General features: G+C 39.4%; 1 non-coding gene across 1 annotated transcript; it reads left to right on the forward strand.

Annotated features, from left to right (window-relative positions):
• Nucleotides 1-579: 579 nt before the first annotated feature.
• LOC142554888 (small nucleolar RNA R71) lies at nucleotides 580-688 on the forward strand. The gene has a single exon (XR_012822253.1). It is a non-coding gene; the product is annotated as a small nucleolar RNA R71 (small nucleolar RNA).
• Nucleotides 689-22,213: the final 21,525 nt, after the last annotated feature.

A 22,213-nucleotide genomic window follows, 5' to 3' on the forward strand; every position in this document is an offset into this window, starting at 1 on the left:
AGGAATATAACCTTGATGATTTTGGTTATTTTGAAAATATTGTTGTGAGGGTTGTGCATTATTATCATTCCTCCAACTAAAATTAGGATGATTTTTCCATCCAAGATTATATGATTGTGAAAAAAGATCTAATATTGATTTTTATAATTGTTAACATAATTTGCTTGTTCATGGAGACATTCTTTAAATGAAGGTAATGTTGGACAATCTTTCGTAGAATGATCATGTGTATCACATATCTGACAAACAATTTCTTGAATACTTTTTAATTGACCACTCTTTTTCATTTCTAATGACTCAATTTTTCTTGCTAAAGATGCAAGTTTAGCTTGAATATCTGTATCGTCTTTAAGATTATAGATATCACCCCCATTTGTTGAATTATTGATTTTAGTTGTTGGTGGTTCTATTGTGCCTATATTATCCCAATTTTGAGCATTTTCTGCTAATGAATCCAAATACTCCATAGCTTCATTTGGGTTTTTATCTTCAAAAGTTCCATTACACATGAATTCTATTATTTGCCTATCTTTAGGTATAAGACCTTCATAAAAGTGAGAAACTATTCTCCATGTTTCAAAACCATGATGTGGGCATGTATTAAGTAATTTTTTATATCTATCCCAATATTGATAAAATGTTTCTCCTTGTTTTTGAGAAAAAATTGTAATTTGTCTTTTGAAAGAGTTTGTTCTATGGGAAGAGAAAAACTTTTTGAGAAATTGTTGTTGCATTTCTTCCCATGATCTTATTGAACTTGATCTTAAATTTTGTAGCCATGTTTTAGCTTTATCTTTTAAAGAAAAAGGGAAAAGCTTTAATCGAACTATATCCATGCTACAATTTTGATCATTATAAGTGTTACAAACTTCCTCAAATTCTCTTAGATGTAAATATGGATTTTCAGAATCTAAGCCATGAAAATTTGGTAAAAGTTGAATAATTTGAGGTTTAAAGTTGAAAGTAGATGCATCAGGAGGAAAAACTAAACAAGACGGGGCACTAGTTCTAATAGGATTCATATGGTGCCTAAGTGTTCTTAATTGATCATGTTCTTGATTATTATTATTATCTTGATTATTTGAATTATCATCCATGTTTAAATTATTTTCAGATACTCGAATAAGTCTACCACTTTTTTTTCGACTCCAAATACTCATACAAGTAAAAACAACACAATACTTATAAATAAAACATAAATAACAAATATAAACTTAATTTATACCTCCCCGACAACGGCGCCAAAAACTTGCTACTACTTAAATTATAATTCACCCAAGTGTAGGTTGTCTGCAAGTAATATATTTCGTGAGTACGAGATCGATCCACATAAAGGTTATTTTTAGTTTAAATTTATTAATTTATAAATTACCAAATTCAAGAATGAAGTTTACAAATTATAAATTTTGTCACGGCTCAAGGATTTATTCTTGGTTTATGTAATATTGTTTAACTAAAAGTAAAACAAAGGAAACCACCATAAATAATGGTTCCAAGAAAAATTAAATAATTAAACACACATATAATATAATATAGTTCCCACTATAGAAAATACCGAATTAACCGATATTTTATATATGGTACCTATGATTATAAATATAACTATATAAATATATAATTGCATAAAGTAAATGTTAAATTAAATCATTATATTTCATTTAGAACAACCGGCAGAGCCACGCTATTGCCTAAATGAAATATAGGATTTAATAAGTTAGTTGCAATAAAGTAAAAGTTAGTTGCGGGAAAGTAAAAGTTAAATGCAAAAAATAAAAGTTAGTTGCGATAAAGTAAATGTTAGATTGATAGATGTTAGTAATAAATCATAATATTGCATCTAGAACAACCGGCAGAGCCACGCTATCATCTAAATGAAATATATGATATAATTATATAAATATATATATATACATATATATATATAATATAACAATAATAATAATTGATGAAATATTTATTGTATCAAAATTAAACAACAAATCAAGATAACCACTTCAATGATATCAAGCATTTGATGTAAATTGATAACAACAAATAATTCATTTTTATACCTACAATAAAAAGAAATTAGCTAAATGAAATGAAATAAAGAAAGAATATACAAAATATAAACAATCTTACTTCACCCAGAATTTATCCTCTTCACCTTGACATAATAGATTAGCTTGCCATGAGCTTACTTTTGATCAACACTAAAAACATCACTCATAGTTAAGAAAATGAAAGAAAAAATATTGGAACTTAGAACTTTGATACACACTCACACTATATTTTACAATGAGATAGAGAATAATTCTCAAGCTAGCACAATGCCTCTATTTATAGGACAAATGAGAGAAAGGGCCAAAAACTTTAATAATGTCATGTAGTTGTAATAGTAGTTTTTGTCTCCTCAAACTTCAATTTCATGGCCCTTCTTTCAATGCTATGTTCCACGACTTTAAGCACCGAATTTGACTTGGCTCAAAATAAAAAACATGTAGGGAATTGTCTGTAGATGAATTTGGCCACTTGGTTCACCTCATTTGGTTAAATATTGAATTATTTATGATTTTTTTACTATAAGCTGGTCATAGTAAAAGTAAATCTGTCCTCATTTTGATATTTGCACAATTTGATCATCTTCATGAACTTTTTAGGCAATCATGTCTTCTGCAAAGTTGTAGATAATTTCTCAAGGATTCCAAACATATTTGAATCACCTCCATTTGAATTTTGTAGCTTGAGTTATCATTATTTTACCAACACGTAGAAAACCTGAAAATAAAACATATTTAGTAAGACACTTAAATATAAACATACAATACTAAAATAACATAATTTTATAATTGTAATGAAACTTAAATTTTAAAATATAGATTTTAACATATAATAAATTATTAATTTTAAGTTTAATCAGAAACACGATCGTCGGGCTCCCACTAGGACCGTCACACTCACGATATTTCCAACATATCATCGTATTAGTCACAATTACTTCACTTCCTTCAACGTTTTATATTGTCATCACTTTATAAATTTAAACATGTATATAACGTTTTTCTTTTAAACCAAGCATGCAACATATCTTTTAACGTTGAATATTACATCATAAAAATCCATAAACATTTAAAATAAACGTTTTAAGATATAAAAATTCTTAAACATTTAGAATAAACATTTTAACATCATAAACATTTAAAATAAACATTTTAACATAAATATCCATAAACATATAAAATTCCATAAACATTTAAAATTGGCATATTAACATATAAAAATTCATAAACATATATAATCATTGAAAATTATCATATTAGTATATAAAATAGCACTCAGGACACTGTAATGACATTTACTATTTTCGGGTGTGAATTTACTGTTTTATCCCTAGACGCAAAATATCACGTTTTTGACATTTCTTAATTGTATTGACTCTAACATGTCCCAAATAATTATTTAAGCTTACATGAATTTTCTCGTATTTTTATTTAGTTTAAATCGAGAACTTTTAAATTAATCTTTACCTATAATGTATTAATGCGTTTTAATCCCGAATTAAACCAAACCTTAATATAAAATTCTCAAATTAAAAACTTAGACTTTTAAAAATTATTTGAGCTTAAATATAATTTTTCATAGTTTTATTAAGCCTAAAACTAGGTGTTTCAATTAATTCTTTAATTAACGTTTCCTGCGGCGATTAAATTTCGGATAAATCCAAAACTCACTATTTTGATCCCAAATTTTAAACATAACATTTTTATTATTTATTCTACTCTTGTGAGCCATGAATCGCACCCGTGGACCCATGGTTCTAATTTTCCTTTTAATTTTTGAAATAATGACCATCACTCGAACATATCGAGCCATCTCCCGATTTACTCGAGCCACGCCCAAGCCACCTCAAGCCAAAACCTAGCCAACCCACCTAGGAACCCTACTAACCAATCCCAGCCAAAAGAACCAGCCCTGGCCCTCTCAAAAACCTCCTGCCCCCTCACCCGATTGCATGCATGTTTGTTAGTGTGCAGTGTTCTTGTTTTATTGGGACTCCTATTCGCCTAGGACTCTACCAGCCCCTAACCACCGACCACACCAGCCTCTTACTGACTCCTGACTAGTCCCTGACCCGATCCATGCCCAGCCCGAATCCCTGAACCACGCAGCAAGGCCCTGTACAAGAACAGAACCTACGCGATCCTCCCTTGCTCACTCATGGTTCCATCTCCTCTCGAGCCAGCAGCCACCCAAGCCGCACCAGCCCTTGGCCCGACCCTAGAACATCTCCTTGAGACCCCCAGGCCAGCTGAAAGCCCCATACTTCCCGTCCAGCTTCTGCGCTTAGATGTATGAATCTGCGCGGCTAGGACTCCTCCCTAGCCCTTGGTCTCGAGTCATAGTGTGGCTAGAACTCTTCCCTTGACTCTTACATGACCCTAGCGCATCCTTGGTCCAGCCCCAGCCCCAGCCAAGCCAAACCACAAACCCCCATCAACCGAGCCCCTAAGATCATCATATCAGAAACATGGTCCCTGCTTATTTTATTCACGTTGTGCAGCATATTGGGGTGATTTAGGACTCTCTAAAACACGTAAAAACATCCCTCAACCCAATCCTAATTATGGCATCCCCTTAACACATACAAAACATGATTTTTGAAATAAAAAACACAAGTTTAGAACACATATGCATGAAGTTAGAAAATTCAACTTGTGTGCCATGTTTTTCCTTCAAAATAAGTTTAGATGATTAATATGGTGTGATATATGTTGAAAGAAAGAAATATGCGTGCCTTTGCATTTTTAACGCACGATTTTTACGTTGACGATTGAAGAACGACGACAAGGAACGACGGCTTGAAAACTCTAGCAACCTGATGCTTTTCCCTTTGAAATTTCGAAACTTTCTCTTGCATTAGATGTGTGTGCCGTGTGATAAGTTTGAGAGAAGAGTTTGCGGTTATTGGTGAAAGCGGGCATGAGTTTATGGGGGGGTTTAAGGTGGGGTTTTTGTACTTTAAATACTTTTAATTAATCACTAATAAGACTTAGGCCCATTAAGTAGGTAATTAGGCCAATTAGTGCTTGATTAAAGTTTTAAAAAATAATTTTGTAGAAAAGTTTGTGAATTTATTAGCCGGGTTGCCAACACGTTCGAGTTTTTTGTTGAAAAACCAACACCGATAAAAATTACGTGCCGGCGTATAAAATCACCTCAAAATCCCTTATTTTCAAAAATATGAAAAAGCATCATCCATATTTTAAATAATTAAAATCAATTATTTAATAAAAATATTTTACGTTTTTCAGCCATCGGTCTTCGTTCCTCCATCGCAACTTGAATAACCCTTAAAAATACAGTTTTACGCATAATGACAATAAAATTCTATTTACATATAATCATGCATTTCACATAATCAATTAAGCAATTAAAATCAGTTAATTAGCCATTTTTCATATTTCCTAGATTTACATGCAGTTGGATTACGTCGTCTTAATTTTGGACCTTACATTAATCGTTCATTTGAAACTGGAGAGGTTTTTTGCCAATTTTATTAATTTTGATTATATATTCGGAGTGTACGAAGTATAGGCTACATGTTGATATAAAGTTTTCGTAGTTTAAGAAATGTTGTAAAATAGCCTATTATTTGAAGTTATTTGATTATCGTGTATTTGATGGTAGTATTGTGAATTAAATACACCGGAATATCAAATTGTTGAACAATAAGAATTTATAATTGAGTTTTATATTTTTTTGAATTAATTGTTGTTGGGCTATTTGATGTTATATATTGAGGCTGTGATTATTGTGTTGATACTGTGAGGCCCGGGGCCGAAGAGGGCGGGGAGTGATCGCTGATGCCATGAGATTGCACGGACAATGAGCGGCTCCTGGCAGGCTTCTAGGCCCTCCATGAATGAACCGATCTTACACCGCCAGGAGATGGATTCAGAAACTGTTCATGTATGTGACTGTGTAGTTGAGGAGGGCTTAAAAGATTTGATATGTACTACTCATATCAAGAAGGTGCATCTTTTTTTCGGTAGCTCATCACATAAAAACTCCAAAGTTAAGTGTGCTTGACTTGGGGCGATTCTGGGATGGGTGATCCCATGGGAAGTTTCCTAAGGTGCGTGTGAGTGAGGATGTAAGAACGCTAGAAAGACTCGTCTTGGTACAGTGAGAACAGTCGCCGAATCTGGTGTGTTACAGTTGGTATCAGAGCAAGGGTAATGTATAGGGTTGTGCCACCGTCAGCTTCTGCAGCTTAGTTTTCAAGCCTCAAGTCTGTAAGCTTTTATGTTTTAAATGATTTTACTACTATAACCTGCATGTTTATATGATATACGTTTTACGATGATTTAAAGTGCATGTTTAGCTGCTTTGATTTAAGGACTTATAATTTTGAAAAACTAGATTAAATTGCATGATGGGTTACGTTTAAAATTGGACTATATTAGGCGCGCTCCTAGCACAGACCATTAGGATGATAGCCTTGGAGGTGGTAGAGGTCCTCCGCCACCACCGCCGTCAGGAGATGCAGCTACCCGAGTACTGGAGGGGATAGTCAGGCTTATGGAGCAGGTATAGCAAGCACCCCGACCCCAGACTGGTGATTATTAGCAGTTTAGACGGCTCAACCTGAAGGAGTTCTTGGGCACCACTGATTCATTCTTGGCAAAGGGATGGATTCGATCGTTGGAGCTGCACTATGAGTATCTGCAGATGAGAGATGATGATCGGGTCAGGTGCGCCATATATATGTTGAGGGATGATGCATCCCTATGGTAGGAGGGAGCCGCTCATGCAGTGGACTTGGCTACCATCAATTGAGACAGGTTCAAGGAGATATTATACGGCAAGTATTTCCCAGCTGATGTCAGGGGCAGCCTGACAAGGGAGTTCACGATTCTCCAACATGGAGACTTATCTGTGGCGGAGTTTATCCGGAAGTTTGATAGGGGCTGCAATTTTGTGCCCATCATCGCTAGAGATGCCGCTCAGAAGCTGAGGCATTTTATGGACGGACTGAGACCCACCCTGCGCTTGGATGTTAAAGTGATGAGACCGGCGAGCTATGAAGAGGCCACCGCCTGCACTTTTCAGGAAAAGCAGGCGCTGCGAGACATTGATTTTGAAATGCAGTGGAAGAGGCAGCAGACTCAGTCCAGTACATAGCAGCAGAAGAAGCAATATACAGGGCCACAGAGACAGCAGGGGAAGAAGAAACCCCATGGACAGTTTCAGAGGTCGGGACAGCAGAGGCCACCTCAGGCACCCGGGGCTCCTAAGACGGTGGAGGGACAGGTGTGCAAGCAATGCAACCGATTTCACTATGAAAAATGCATGTGGGGCTCCTTTAGATGCTTCGCATGCAAACATGAGGGCACAAGACGACAGATTGTCCTTGGAGCAAGGGCCCCACTACAGGCTGGGCATACGTGATGCATGTCGAGGAGGCCGAGGTAGAGCCCAATTCTACTTTGATCACCGGTAGCTTTACGCTTAAGTTTTATGTGTTTACCGTTTTGAATGCATTAAGTAATATGATTATTATGGGAATTAATTGCTGAAATTACAAACATAGAAGGAGTAGGGTGCATGTTCTACTTAGTTGGCTTTAAGGATTTAATTTTATGATTTGAGAAATTTGAGGACCTGAGTGTAATAACTGATAATATGAGGACCTAATTGCTAAAGTCGAGATTTTTAAGGAGCTATTTTCGAACTTCTGAATTTTTGGAGATTTAATTCTAATACTTCGAGAATTTTATGATTTTTGGGGATATAATTTCAAAATGTTGAGGGGTCGAACTGCAAATTTCGAAAAAGTTGGTAAGGGCCAAAGTGCAATTTTCTAAACTTAAAGGTTAAAATGAAAATTCCGAATTTTGAGAATTATTTTTAAACTTTTGTTGGAAACTAAATTTCGGTCGTTTGACAAACGAAGTGCTTAAATTGATTGGATTAACTGATCAAGATGTTCGAAAGTAACTGAACAAATACTCAAACTGACAGTTGCCTATAACTGAAGATTAATGCGCAGATTAACAAAGGCAACTGAACCAGCTGAACTGAACTTACGCAGTCAACTGACTGATCAGTTGGAAACTGATCAGTTTTTACATTCAGTTGTGAGCTTATCAACTATTGCTTATCAGCTGATCCTTCAGCTGTACACGTCATCAGTTAACGAAAAAGATATTTAACTGACAACAGTACAAAGTAGATTGCAACTAATAGTGGGAACACCGCATTTCAGAAAAGCTGCAATGTAAGAATGTCAGAAATTATTGACGTGGAAAACAACGGATATAAAGGATTTCAAATTACATTAATTATTACCGTTGAAGAGAAGCCTATAAATAGCAGAGAAGAGCAGTTGAAAAACTACGATGCACTATTCTATCAATCTTGCTGTTACTCTGCTGAAATTCTCGCTCATATTCAAAAATTAGAAGCTCACAATTATCAGATTTATTCGTAGCATTCTAGGCTACTTTTCGAGCTTACTAGCATAAACTATTTTGTTGTAAATTCGATCTTTAAAGAGATCAGTTGTGCTAAGTCCAGTTGAATATTGTGAAACATATTGTAAACTAAGAATTTCTGTTTTGGCATTATTAAGTCCAAACTGAAGGGTATGTACAAGTGTTTGTATCGATCAAAGTCTTTTAGTAGATATCATATCCTTGTGATAGAAGGGGTGACGTAGGAGTGATTGAAATCTCCGAACATATATAAAATCTCGTGTGTTCTTATTTCAGTTTTCATTCTATCTATCAGTCAGTTTATTTCTGCACTTTATTGTTAACTGATTGATATCGATTGACAAAATTCCGAGTTTCAGTTCGTCATTAAACTGACTCAACATTCGAAAAGATTATGAAAATCGTGAGTGTTTATTCAACCCCCTTCTAAACACTCTTTCACCAGTTAATCGATCCTATCAACTTTTCATGGGATACTTGGGATTAATTCAATGAATTTTTGAGGATTTTTGGATAATGACTCGTAAGAAATTTTTTTAAGTTTCAACGCGATCAGATTTGATGGAATGATTTCTCGTAGAAAAGATATATATTTCAGGTATAGCCACGCATGGATTACTATATTCAGGAGCTACACATTGGTTTACATCTGAATCTTTCGTCAAGCGACTAGCAATCATACCAGTGACGATGGATTCAGGGTTCAGAGTAACGATTCCATCCGGAGATCAGATCCAGATAGTGAAGGGATTGGAACTTCGATTACATAATTATATGGTGAATATAGATTTGATAGTGCTACCGTTGTTGGAGTTTGACATTATTCTGGGTATGGACTGGCTTTTTTTGAACGGAGCTATCATAGACTTTCGACAGAGGACGGTATCTGGCCGACCGCCCAGTGGTAAGCTGTTTATATTTGAGGCAGCCAGACGCTAGTAGTTGCCGCACGTCATTTCCTGCATGTGTGTGAGAAAGCTTATGAAGAGAGGCTGCCAGACGTTTTTGGCCAGCATTGTATCAGTATCAGAGCTAGTCGATCAGAGGCTAGAGGACGTCGATGTGGTCAGAGAATTCTCCAATGTTTTCCCTGACGATGTTTCAGGCATTCCACAAGACAGAGATGTGGACTTTGCTATTGAGCTCATGCCAGGTACCGTGCCTATCTCTAAGGCACCCTACTGTGTAGCACCTTCCAAGATGAAAGAACTAAAAGATCCGATACATGATTTGCTAGATAAGGAATTCATTCGCCCTAGTTTTTCTCCACGGGGCGCGCCAGTACTGTTCGTTAAAAAGAATGATGGCAGCATGAGGCTTTGCATTGACTACCGAGAGCTGAACATGGTCACAGTCAAGAACAAGTATACGTTGCCGAGGATGGAGGATTTGTTTGATCAGCTTCATGGAGCATCAGTATTCCGAAAGATAGACTTTCGATCCGGATACCATCAACTAAAGGTGAGAGAGTATGACGTATATAAGACAGCCTTCCGGATGCGTTATGGGCACTGTGAGTTTATGGTGATGCCCTTCGGCTTGACGAACGCGCCAGCGATCTTCATGGATCTCATGAATCGCGTGTTTCAGCCATACTTGGATCAGTTCGTCATAGTTTTCATTGACGATATCCTGATCTATTCGAAGAGCAGGGAGGAGCGCAGTCAGCATTTGAGGATCGTACTGCAGATTTTACAGGACAGACGGTTGTATGCCAAGTTCAGTAAGTGCGAGTTCTGGCTTGACAGAGTCGCGTTCTTGGGCCACGTTGTATCTGGGGATGGTACTGAAGTCGACCCCAATAAGGTCGATGCAGTAGAGATTGGCCAGTGCCTAAGATTGTGTTAGAGGTCCGTAGCTTCTTGGGATTGGCTGGGTACTACATGAAATTCATTCAGGGCTTCTCTTCCATTGCAGTGCCTATGACCGCCTTGACAAAGAAGAAAGCCAAGTGTTTATGGATATCTAAGTGCCATGAGAGCTTTGACAGACCGAAGCAAGGATTGACCACTGCACCAGTTCTAGCTATGCCATAAGGGCATGGAGAGTTCTTGGTTTACACAGATGCTTCGAAGTTCGGTTTGGGAGCGTTTCTGATGCAGCATTAGAGGGCTATAGCCTACGCATCTAGACAGCTGAAGGTCAATGAGAAGAATTATCCGACTCATGACCTCGAGCTAGCAGCAGTGGTATTTTCCATAAAGATGTGGAGACACTATCTGTATGGGGAGAAGTGCAGGATTTTCACTGATCACAAGAGCCTGAAGTACTTCTTCACACAGAAAGATCCAAACAGGAGACAGAGGAGATGGCTAGAGCCAGTGAAGGATTATGACTGTGACATTAGCAACTATCCGGGTAAGGCTAATGTGGTTGCAGACGCTCTGAACAGAAAGCACGCATTTATTGCTCATTTGTCAGTACAGAGACTGCTACAGGTGGAGATTCAAATATTTGAGCTTGAAGTTTATGCCAGAGACGATGCGCAAAATCTTGCTACTCTGACAGTACAACTGACATTGAGAGACAGAAATTCAGGCAGGGCAGACTTCTGACGAGCAGTTGCAGAAGGGGAGACGGAGGGACGAGGATAAGGGCCAGAGCAGATATAGAGATCGTCTATGGGTCCTCAGAGTGATTTCCTTAGAGCAGATATCTTGAGTGAGGCCCACAGCACCCCGTACTCCATCCATTAAGGGAGTACGAAGATGTATAAGGATTTGCAGACTCTTTATTGGTGGTCGAGCATGAAGCGGGATATTCTACGATTTGTTTCCGAGTGTTTGACTTGTCAGCAAGTGAAGGCAGAGCATCAGAGACCTGGAGAAAAGCTGAGATCACTCCCTATTCCCAAGTGGAAATGGAAGAAAATCACCATGGACTTTGTGACAGGGCTTCCGAGGACTTCTGGAGGATATAATTCCATCTGGGTGATAGTTGATCGACTCACTAAATCAACTCATTTCCTACTGATCAGGAAGACTTTCACCATGACTCAGTAGGCAGAGTTGTACATCAGAGAGATAGTCAGACTGCACGGAATTCCAGTGTCCATCGTGTCAGACAGGGATATGAGGGTCACGTCTGCGTTCTGGAAGAGTCTACTCCAGGCAATGGGTACTAAGTTGCTATTCAGTACTGCCTTCCATCCTCAGACTGACGGACAGTCAGAGAGGGTGATTCAGGTTTTGGAGGACCTACTCCAAGCTTGCATGATCGACTTCCAAGGCAGCTGGGAGCCGAAGTTAGCTCTCGTGGAGTTCACATACAACAACAGTTTTCAGGCTTCGATCGGTATGGCTCCATACGAGGCACTGTACAGGAGGAAATATAGGTCTCCAGTGTATTGGGATGAGGTAGGAGAGAGAAGAGTTAGGTCCAGATATTGTGAGGCAGACCGCAGCGTTAGTGGTCGAGATTCAGGACAGGATGATGACCGCTCAGAGCCACCAGAAAAGTTATGCAGATCAGAGGCGCATAGATCTTGAGTTCGCAAAAGGGGATCATGTTTTTGTTAAAGTCACACTGATGAAGGGTGTGATGAGATTCGGGAATAAGGGCAAGCACAGCCCCTAGATTCATCGGACCGTTCGAGATCCTAGAGAGAGTCGGGACACTCCCATATAGAGTTGCATTGCCGTCGAATCTGGCGGGAGTTCATAATGTGTTCCACGTCTCTATGCTGCAGAAGTACATGTCGAATCCTTCGCATGTGCTGAACTATGAGCCGCTTCAGCTGACACCGCACCTGTCATTCGAGGAGAGACCCACTCAGATTTTGGACAGACAGAAGAGGAGGTTCCGGAACAAGGTGATCCACATGGTCAAAGTCAAGTGGCTGAATCATTCCGAAGAGGAGGCTACTTGAGATACTGAGGCTGAAATGTGGAGTCGCTACCCGGAGTTATTCGGTAAGTTTTAAATTTCGAGGAAGAAATTTTATTTTAAGGGGGAGAGAGTTGTAAGGTCCAGGAAATTAAAATTTCGTAACATGAATGCATGCAATCTAGGGTTTTAATTTAAATCATGTGTTTAATTGATTTTATACATTTACTGCATAATTATTGTATTATAGGATTCATTTCATGATTATTTTAAAGTTTCACGCATTAGAGTTTCTAGTTGCATTTCACGCTTGAACGAGGAACGGAGACCGCGGATATTCAGGAAAAATATTTTTATTAATAATTATTTTTAATTATTTATTATGAAGTGTTTTTATGTGTGTTTTTCGAAAATGGGCCTTGGTGGGTATTTTTACTCGCCGGGTTGTATTTTTAGCTAGCACGCAAATTTTAACGATTCGGAGGACTTTTCGAAGACACGGACGATATTTTCAAAAACGTACCAAACAAAATATTTTTCGGAAGCATTTTTGGGCTTGTTGGGTTTGGTTTAGTGCATAATGGGCTCAAAACCCTTGTAACCCTTTTAAAATCCATTCTAGAGCCCATTAGTACTTTGTTCACTATTTAATTACTTCACTAAAAAAACCCTAAAACTATTCCCCCTCTTAGCAGCCGCCCACCCCTATTCCGTCGGCCTCCCTCATGAAATTTTCAGCAGCAAATAACAGCAACCATCGGCCCCTCCATTTTCTTGCAAGACAACCCTTACCCGCTTCTCCGGTATTCATCCTACGTGTGCATCTTCAAGTTTTCTAGCGTAAAAACATCAAGGCACACTGTGTATCTCCTTTCTCATCATTTAAACCATTTTTATAGGTGTTTATGTATATATTTGCATGATAATTCGTTGGTCCCCCTTATAGCATCATTTTTGTAAAGGTTTTGACACGTATATGCGTATAACTTGTGTGCAACTCACGTTTTATTGTTTAGGTGCAAATGGCTGCCGGTTTTTTGTCACTAAGGGGCTGTACTCGATGGTATGGAGGAGTTATGACATTAGTGTTAAGGGCTGGACGCTGTAGGGTGGAGGCCGAGAGGTGTATTCTTAGGGGGGTTTGATTTCTTAGGGTTTGGGGTGAAGGGCCGAGCCGGCTGTGCAAGAGCCTTCCTTAACCAAGAACCAGACCTTGGTGGGTCGAATTCATGGTCCATGATGTTCTGAACACGACTAGAATTGGCCTCAAAGTCACCTGATCGAAGATGAGTCATGGCCGGGGCTTAGGTGTGGCTTGTTATTCAGGGTCACGGGTGAGGAGACGTGTGAGGGGCTGCAAGTATAGGTCAGCTGGGTCGAGTAAGGTCTGGTCTAAGTCCTAGGTTGCTTGGTTTTGGTCTAATAAGGGTGGCGATCGAGCTAGGGCCAAGGAATGGCATTTAGGGTTTTCTTGTGTGGAGGGCCAAGTAATATCCAGCAGCTGCAGGGGCTCTTTGTTGGGCTTAGTGGGCTGCTGTGTGAGGATTAGGGGCTGTTAGATTGTGGTTAAGGTGTGGTATAGGTTTGGGAAATATTTGGTTAAGTTTCGGGTCGATTCGGGTTGAAACCGAGACCCTGGCCCCAGTTTTAAAACGAATCGGTTATGTTTTGAAACGAGCTCGAGTTTACATCTGAGAAATGCTTTTCATATGTTTTGAGGTGTTTTAAGGAGTTTGGTAAGCGTCGGGTCGAAATCTTGAGGCCCGGAGGTAAAACGGTCATTTTGGCTTTCCAGAGGAGAAATGATCATTTTGCACCCGGTGTGAGTTTTTAGTCCTATCAGAGCCCTAAGCACACATTTATCATGTTTGTAAATGTTTATGCATCATGTATATAATTTTTATGTAATTATGAAAATTACATTGCATGCTTGATTTTAAGAAAAGTTTATGTATATGCATGTTTTATTAAGTGATGAATATGATGACATGTTTTTTAAGGAAGAGAGTTATTTGTGACTAATACGAATACGTTAATACGATGATATGTAAGGTCAAAGCTCAATGGGCGGATAATGTTGTCACTGATGTCCCTATCGCCGGTTACCGCGGTTACACGTAGCTGTATCCATCGACTGACATGATAATACGAAAGTCACAGCTGACGAACGGAATTCAAATTAAGAAAATGAACACGTGTATGATGATATGATGATATGTGCTAGGTTTATTATTATGTGTTGACAAGTTAAGATATTGCATACGATTTTTCATGATCATGAAATGTATGTTGAATATAGTATTTTTCACTGCTGCATGATATGTATATATTTTTGTTATCACAGTACAGGTGTGTTGAGTCTTTAGACTCAGTAGGTGTGAATGATGCAGGAGAGCATGTCGATGTGGGGACAGGAGGTGTCGAATTCTGAGTAGGCAGGGCTGGATGTGCGCACACACCCTGAGGATCACACCTTTCCACATATCACGTTTTTATTAGTTTGAGTGGACATGAACATTTTGATACATTGATTTTGTTATGGTGATGATTATCAGAATGTTTATTCGAGTTATTTTTACGTACGCATATTATGATGTGTCGGCAATTTTAAACTGCAGCAGTTTATCTGTAAAGAATTTATGATTATTTTCAAATGGCATATTTTTCAGTAAGATTGCATGCATGCAAAATATTTAAATGTTTATTTTCAAAAATGTGAGCTTTAAAAAAAATTACCAGCTTTTTATATTAGTAGACGTCTCAGTTGGTATCAGAGCCGACCTGTGGGGACCCTTAGCTCCTAATCGTTATTACAACACAATCTGATTAGGGTTAATTAATTACAGCGGAAAACGAGTTTAAATTTTCTTTACAATGAGCCCAAAATATCTCTTCTAGAATTTGAATACTAAAAATAGTATTTTATATCATATCATAAAACTCGCCCATACATAATCAAAACCAATCATATACAAACCACTCATATCCTCGGGATATATCCCGGTATATAGATACATATATATATACTGGGAACAAAACATAAAACCTCAGCCCAAACTGTGACTCCCTCCAGAAGTACTCTCTCCGGCCTCCTGATATCCTGGAGTACCTGCCATTGTCCACACACAAAGACAACAACGGCCCCCCTTGGGGGTGAGCAAAGCTCCGTATGGAACAACCATCATATATGCCACAAGTATCTAAACAATGATATATGGTATACAATGCATGTATGTCGTGGAGGTATCAGGTCAAATGCCCACCTACTGAGCACATGTCAGAATCAAACGAATCACTATCAAATCAATGCTCGAGCTGGCACACCGAACTCAATTAGGGATACTCGTATGATAGCGTCGACAAAGCGCCATCAAATCCCATATCTCAATTAATCGTCGGGGCCACAAATGTCTATGTTTTAAGGGTCATGTAATACCAAACATAGCATTGTGTTCACAAACCCCAGAATCCAATCAAATCATATCAGGGTATCCAAGGATCATAGCTCAACGTGCATGTCATGTATCGATGTATGCTTCAAACGATGTGTGTTAACAAAACATTTATTTTATACATCGATATTCAAATCACAATGTCATGTATTCCACATAAACTAAACAATTAAGGCATGTAGACATGTATTCTCATTCCAATCAATCAAACCAATCCAACATATATCATATAATACAGATAGCTGTCGTATGTTATCCGGTCGCAACATACATCAATTCTTCGTTCTAGTTGATGTAGCTTGAAGATATCAGTATAATAATCTATCTACAATGACATATTCATTTCAATCAATAACATGATCCAAAATCAATAATATAAGTTCCAAATATCTTTTGAAACTTCGAAAATTCATATCAACTCCAATTCATAGCATAATTCAATTCCGACTTCGAATACGAGTTTATTGTCGGTTATTCTACTACATATAAGAATCTCGACTTCAAACACATGGTATTCCAGCACTTTCATATTTAGAGCTGCTGAAACTAGAAGAAATTTACCTCAAAAGGAAGCTCTCGACGCGAAGATTCCGAATATATAATTTGTTTCGCGTTTGGACAACGTTTCAAGGTCGATTCGGACGAAAGAAATCGATTTCCCAACTTTATCACTCGAAGCCGCTAACGGAAGGTGAAGGAAGAAATGAACAAAAAACTTAATCTTATCTTCACCGCTCTCGCGCTTGGGCAGTAGAATTCTCGCGCCCGAGCGCGAGATGTTCTGCCCTCGAGTAACCATTGCACCACGCTCGGGCGGTCAAAAACTACCGCTCGGCGCTGGAAAGTTCTGTCCGAGCATAATTTTTGTGCTACACTGGCGCTCGGGCGGTCATTTCTTACCGCTCAGGCGCCATATGTTCTGTACAAAATGTTGGTTTTGTATTGTATTGGCGTCCAGCTTCTCAACTCGAGCTCTTACAACGTCCATTCATATTCAATACTTATTTTCTCACTTTCATTGTCATGGTATACATCATTTACATAATCACATGATAATTTCATAAACTATCGATAATCAACATAGAATTTACGATAATACGATACACGGTCCTTACATTTCTCCCCCACTTAAAAGATTTCGTCCTCGAAATCTCAAACATCTCTATATACATAACATTGGCAAACATATATATGTCAACAGTTATAGTACATATCAAAATTAAAATCAGTAAACGGATCAATATACATTGAATACAATGGAACAGATGGAAGAGAATCAAACAAATGCGGATATGAATCTCGCATCTTGCTCTCCAATTCCCACGTCGAGTCTTCCACACAATGCCGTGTCCATTGCACTCGAACTAGCGGAATCGATTTATTTTGCAGTATCTTTTTGTGAGGCCCGGGGCCGAAGAGGGCGAGGGGTGATCGCCGGTGCCATCAGTTGCACGGACAATGAGCGACTCCTGGCAGGCTTCTAGGTGGAGGGAACATGAATGAACCGACCCACACGGGAATGAGAGGGATTCCGAGACTGTTCAATGTAATGGACTGTACAGTTGAAGAGGGTTTAAAAGATTTGAAATGTACTACTCATATCACCGAAGGTGCATCTTTTTTTCGGTAGCTCATCACATAAGATCTCCAAAGTTAAGCGTGCTTGACTTGGGGCAATTTTGGGATGGGTGACCTCATGGGAAGTTCCCTAGGGTGCGTCTGAGTGAGAACATAAGCACGCTGGAAAGACTCGTCTTGATACAGTGAGGACAGTCGTCGAATCTGGGGTTCTACAGTTGGTATCAGAGCCGACCTCTCTTAGTACGGTGTGGTTCGGGGACGAACCAAGCGGAAGCTGGTGGGCATGTGAGGCTCGGGGCCGAAGAGGGCGGGGGGTGATCGCCTGTGCCATCAGTTGCACGGACAATGAGCGGCTCCTGGCAGGCTTCTAGGTGGAGGAAACATGAATGAACCGACCCACACGGGAATGAGAGGGATTCCGAGACTGTTCAATGTAATGGACTGTACAGTTGAAGAGGGCTTAAAAGATTTGAAATGTACTACTCATATCACGAAGATGCATCTTCTTTTCGGTAGCTCATCACATAAGATCTCCAAAGTGAAGCGTGCTTGACTTGGGGCAATTTTGGGATGGGTGACCTCCTGGGAAGTTCCCTAGGGTGCGTGTGAGTGAGGACATAAGCATGCTGGAAAGACTCGTCTTGGTACAGTGAGGACAGTCGTCGAATCTGGGGCGTTACACTTTTCCTTTCGATCCATAATGCGAACACGTTGTTCAACATAGGAAAGAGAAGGATCAAGTTCAACCTCATCAGGTGCAAGTACATGTGATGGATCTGGTTCATATTTCCTCAGCATAGAAACATGAAATACATCGTGAATGGCAGATAAAGATGGTGGCAATGCCAGTCGATAAGCAAGATCCCCAACTCGATCAAGAATCTCGTATGGACCAACATATCTAGGAGATAACTTTCATCGCATGCTAAATCGAACAGTGCCTCTAAAGGGAGATATTTTCAAAAACACTTTGTCACCTTTCTGGAATTCCAAGGGTCGTCTTCGTTAATTCGCATAACTCGTTTGACGATCCTGAGCAGCTTTCATTCGCTGTCGAATCAACTGAACCTTATCATTCATTTCTTGTATCATTTCAGGTCCAGTCAATTGTCTCTCACCAATTTCATCCCTGAATAATGGTGATCTACATCGTCTCCCATATAGATCTTCAAACGGTGCCATACCAATACTCGTTTGAAAACTATTATTATAAGAAAATTTAACCAATGGTAAGGCATCTTGCCATCCCATTCTGAAATCCATCACAATAGCACGTAACATATCTTCCAATGTTTGAATTGTACACTAAGTCTGGCCATCGGTTTGAGGATGATAAGCAGTACTCATAGCCAAACGCGTACCCATCGCTTCTTGGAAACTACCCCAGAATTTAGAAGCAAACCTGGGATCACGATCTGATACAATCGAGACTGGCACACCGTGCAGTCTCACAATATTCTTGATTTATAAACGGGTCATTCTCTTATAAGGATAAGTCCGCTCATACGGAATAAAATGTACAGATTTCGAAAGCCGATCAATAATAACCCAAATAGCATCACAGCCCTTGGGCAAACGAGGTAAATGAGTCACAAAATCTATAACGCCCCAGATTCGACGACTGTCCTCACTGTACCAAGACGAGTCTTTCCAGCGTGCTTATGTCCTCACTCACACGCATCCTGGGAAACTTCCCAGGAGGTCACCCATCTTAAAATTGCCCCAAGTCAAGCATGCTTAACTTTGGAGTTCTTATGTGATGAGCTACCGAAAAAAAGATGCACCTTCGTGATATAAGTAGTACAAATCAAATCTTTTAAGCCCTCTTCAATTGTACAGTCCATTACATTGAACAGTCTCGGAATCCCTCTCCTTCCGGTGTAAGAACGGTTCATCCATGTTCCCTCCACCTAGAAGCCTGCCAAGAGCCGCTCATTGTCCGTGCCACCTCATGGCACCGGCGATCACCCCCCGCCCTCTTCGGCCCCGGGCCTCACAAAATCCATAGCAATATGTTCCCAATTCCATTTCGGGATTTCTAGACTATGGAGCAATCCTCTAGGTTTCATTCTCTCGGCTTTCACTTTCTGGCAAACAAGACATTTCGAAATAAACTCAGCAATGTCCTTCTTCATACGTTTCCACCAGAATTGAGGTCTCAATGTAAAATACATCTTCCGACCTCCATGGTGAATACTGTATTTGCTACAATGTGCTTCTCGAAGAAGGGCAGATTTCAAATCAGAATCATTAGGGACTACCAGCCGATCATTAAGTCGTAAAGAACCATCAGAAGAAATCCGGAATCCAGACTGATGTCATGCAGATACAAGTTCTTTCGACTTTTGGATCTGAGCATCGCTTCGTTGGGCCTTTCGTATTTTCGATATCAAATTCGGCTCAATTTGCAATGCTGAGACAGTGACAGAATTCCAATTCGAGTGAAAATTCCAACCAGAAGTACATATATCCTCGTGTACTTTGGCGACACAAACAGATGTTAAAACAGAATTATGAACTTTTCGACTAAGGGCATCCGCAGTAACATTCACCGATCCAGGGTGATATTGAATATCACAATCAAAATCCTTCAGGAGATCCATCCACCTGCGTTGCCTCATATTCAAATCAGATTGAGAAAAGAGATATTTCAGACTCTTATGATCTGAATAAATAACAAACTTTTCTCCGTACAAATAATGGCGCCAGATCTTCAAAGCAAACACAATGGCGGCCAATTCAAGATCATGAATAGGATAACGTGTTTCATGAGATTTCAATTGACGAGACGCATAAGCAATCACTTTGCCATGTTGCATCAGAACACAGCCTAAACCTTTACCAGATGCATCTGTGCACACAACAAATCCTCCGGTACCTGAGGGAATAGTAAACACAGGTGTTGTGGTCAATCTCGTCTTCAATTCAAGAAACTAGCTTCACATTCATCTGACCAAATGAATCTCTGATTCTTCTGTGTCAGTTGAGTAATAGGTTTAGCTCTTTTCGAAAATCCTTCAATAAAACGACGATAATATCCAGCTAAACCCATGAAGCTACGGATCTCGGGAACATTCGTAGGTCTTGGCCAATTCAATACAGCTTCGACCTTCGCAGGATCAACAGATATGCTATGTCTCGAATTGACGTGGCCCAAAAATATCACTTTGTCCATCTAGAATTCACATTTGGACAATTTAGCATATAAATGACTAGTACGAAGAGTTTGAAGCACCAGTCTCAGATGTTCAGTATGCTCCTTTTTCGATTTCGAATATACAAGAATATCATCAATAAAAACAATAACGAATCGGTCAAGATAATCTCGAAAGACACGATTCATTAGATCCATAAAGACAGCAGGAGCATTCGTGAGACCAAAAGGCATAACCAAAAACTCATAGTGGTCATACCTCGTATGAAAAGCAGTTTTGGGCACATCTTCATCTCGAACTCGTACTTGATGATATCCAGAACGAAGATCAATCTTAGAGTAAACAGAAGTACCCTGAAACTGATCAAATAAATCATCAATACGAGGAAGTGGGTACTTGTTTTTCACAGTAGCCCGATTCAATTGCCTATAATCAATACACATTCGCATAGTACCATCTTTCTTTCGAACAAATAAAACTGGAGCTCCCCAAGGTGATACACTCGATCGAATATATCCCTTATCGAGAAGATCCTGTAATTTTTCTTTCAATTCTTTCAATTCCAAAGGTGCCACATGATAGGGAGCTTTAGATATGGGAGCAGTCCCCGACACAAGATCAATACTAAACTCAACTTCTCGATGAGGAGGAAAATAAAGAATCTCATCGGGAAATATATCTAGAAACTCTTTTGCAGCAGGAATCTCAGATAAAGAAGGCTCCTTCTTAGAGACATCAATAGCGTAGATAAGATAACCCTCATCTCCGCTAGTCAAAAGTCGAGACATTACCAAAGAGGGAACCAACTGGAATTTCGGCTTTAGAACCCTTGCCATAAAAATTCCACTTGGGTCCATCAACAGGTCGAAATCGAACCACTCCATGAAAACAATCAACAGTAGCTCAATTTGTCGTCAAGATATCCATTCCAACAATACAATCAAAGTCGTACATTGAACGGACAATCAAATTCAAAAATATCACATTGTCCTCATATATCAATACACAATTATGCACAACTTGCTCTGACAAAATAATCTTTCCTGCTGGCGTGGCTATCGATAATATATCATACAATGGGGTATACTCAATACCGTGAGATGAAACAAATGCATGAGATATGAATGAATGAGATGCTCCTGTATCAAATAAAACACGTGCAGGATAATCACAAAGCATGAAAATACCTGCAATCACACCACCAGGAGCTTCTTTCGCCTGATCCTCCGTCATAGCATACAGTCTTACTTGAGGAGGAACTTGAGCAGTCTGACCACTTGGTCCTCGATATCGTGGGACACTCGACTGCTGGAAAGATGGAACAGGAACAGCAGGTCTCATCATGCTGGGGCCACCTCTATATCCTGGCTGGGGTTGAGAAGAAGTCGTACCCCTGTTCGGACATACTCGAGAGAAATGGCCTTCGTGCCCACACTGATAACAAGTACCAAACATACCTCGACACTGCTCGATAGTATGTTTACCCCCATAATGACTACAATAAGGAGCAATCACAGGACTCCCTCTCTGGGATCCACTCGAACTCGAAGAAGACGAAGAGATAGTACCAGTCTTCTTGAACTTTTTACCTCTCGGGCGCAATGTAGCCTGCTGAGCTGACACTGGTGGTGGAGAAGTATACTGTGGACCTCCTCGATTGAGTCCAGCATCGGCTGCCTTGGCTCGTTCAACCGCCTCTGCGTAGCTGGTAGGCAAACCAGAA

Source organism: Primulina tabacum, chromosome 8 (assembly GCF_025594145.1).
Source record: "Primulina tabacum isolate GXHZ01 chromosome 8, ASM2559414v2, whole genome shotgun sequence".
Classification (NCBI taxonomy): Eukaryota; Viridiplantae; Streptophyta; class Magnoliopsida; order Lamiales; family Gesneriaceae; genus Primulina; species Primulina tabacum.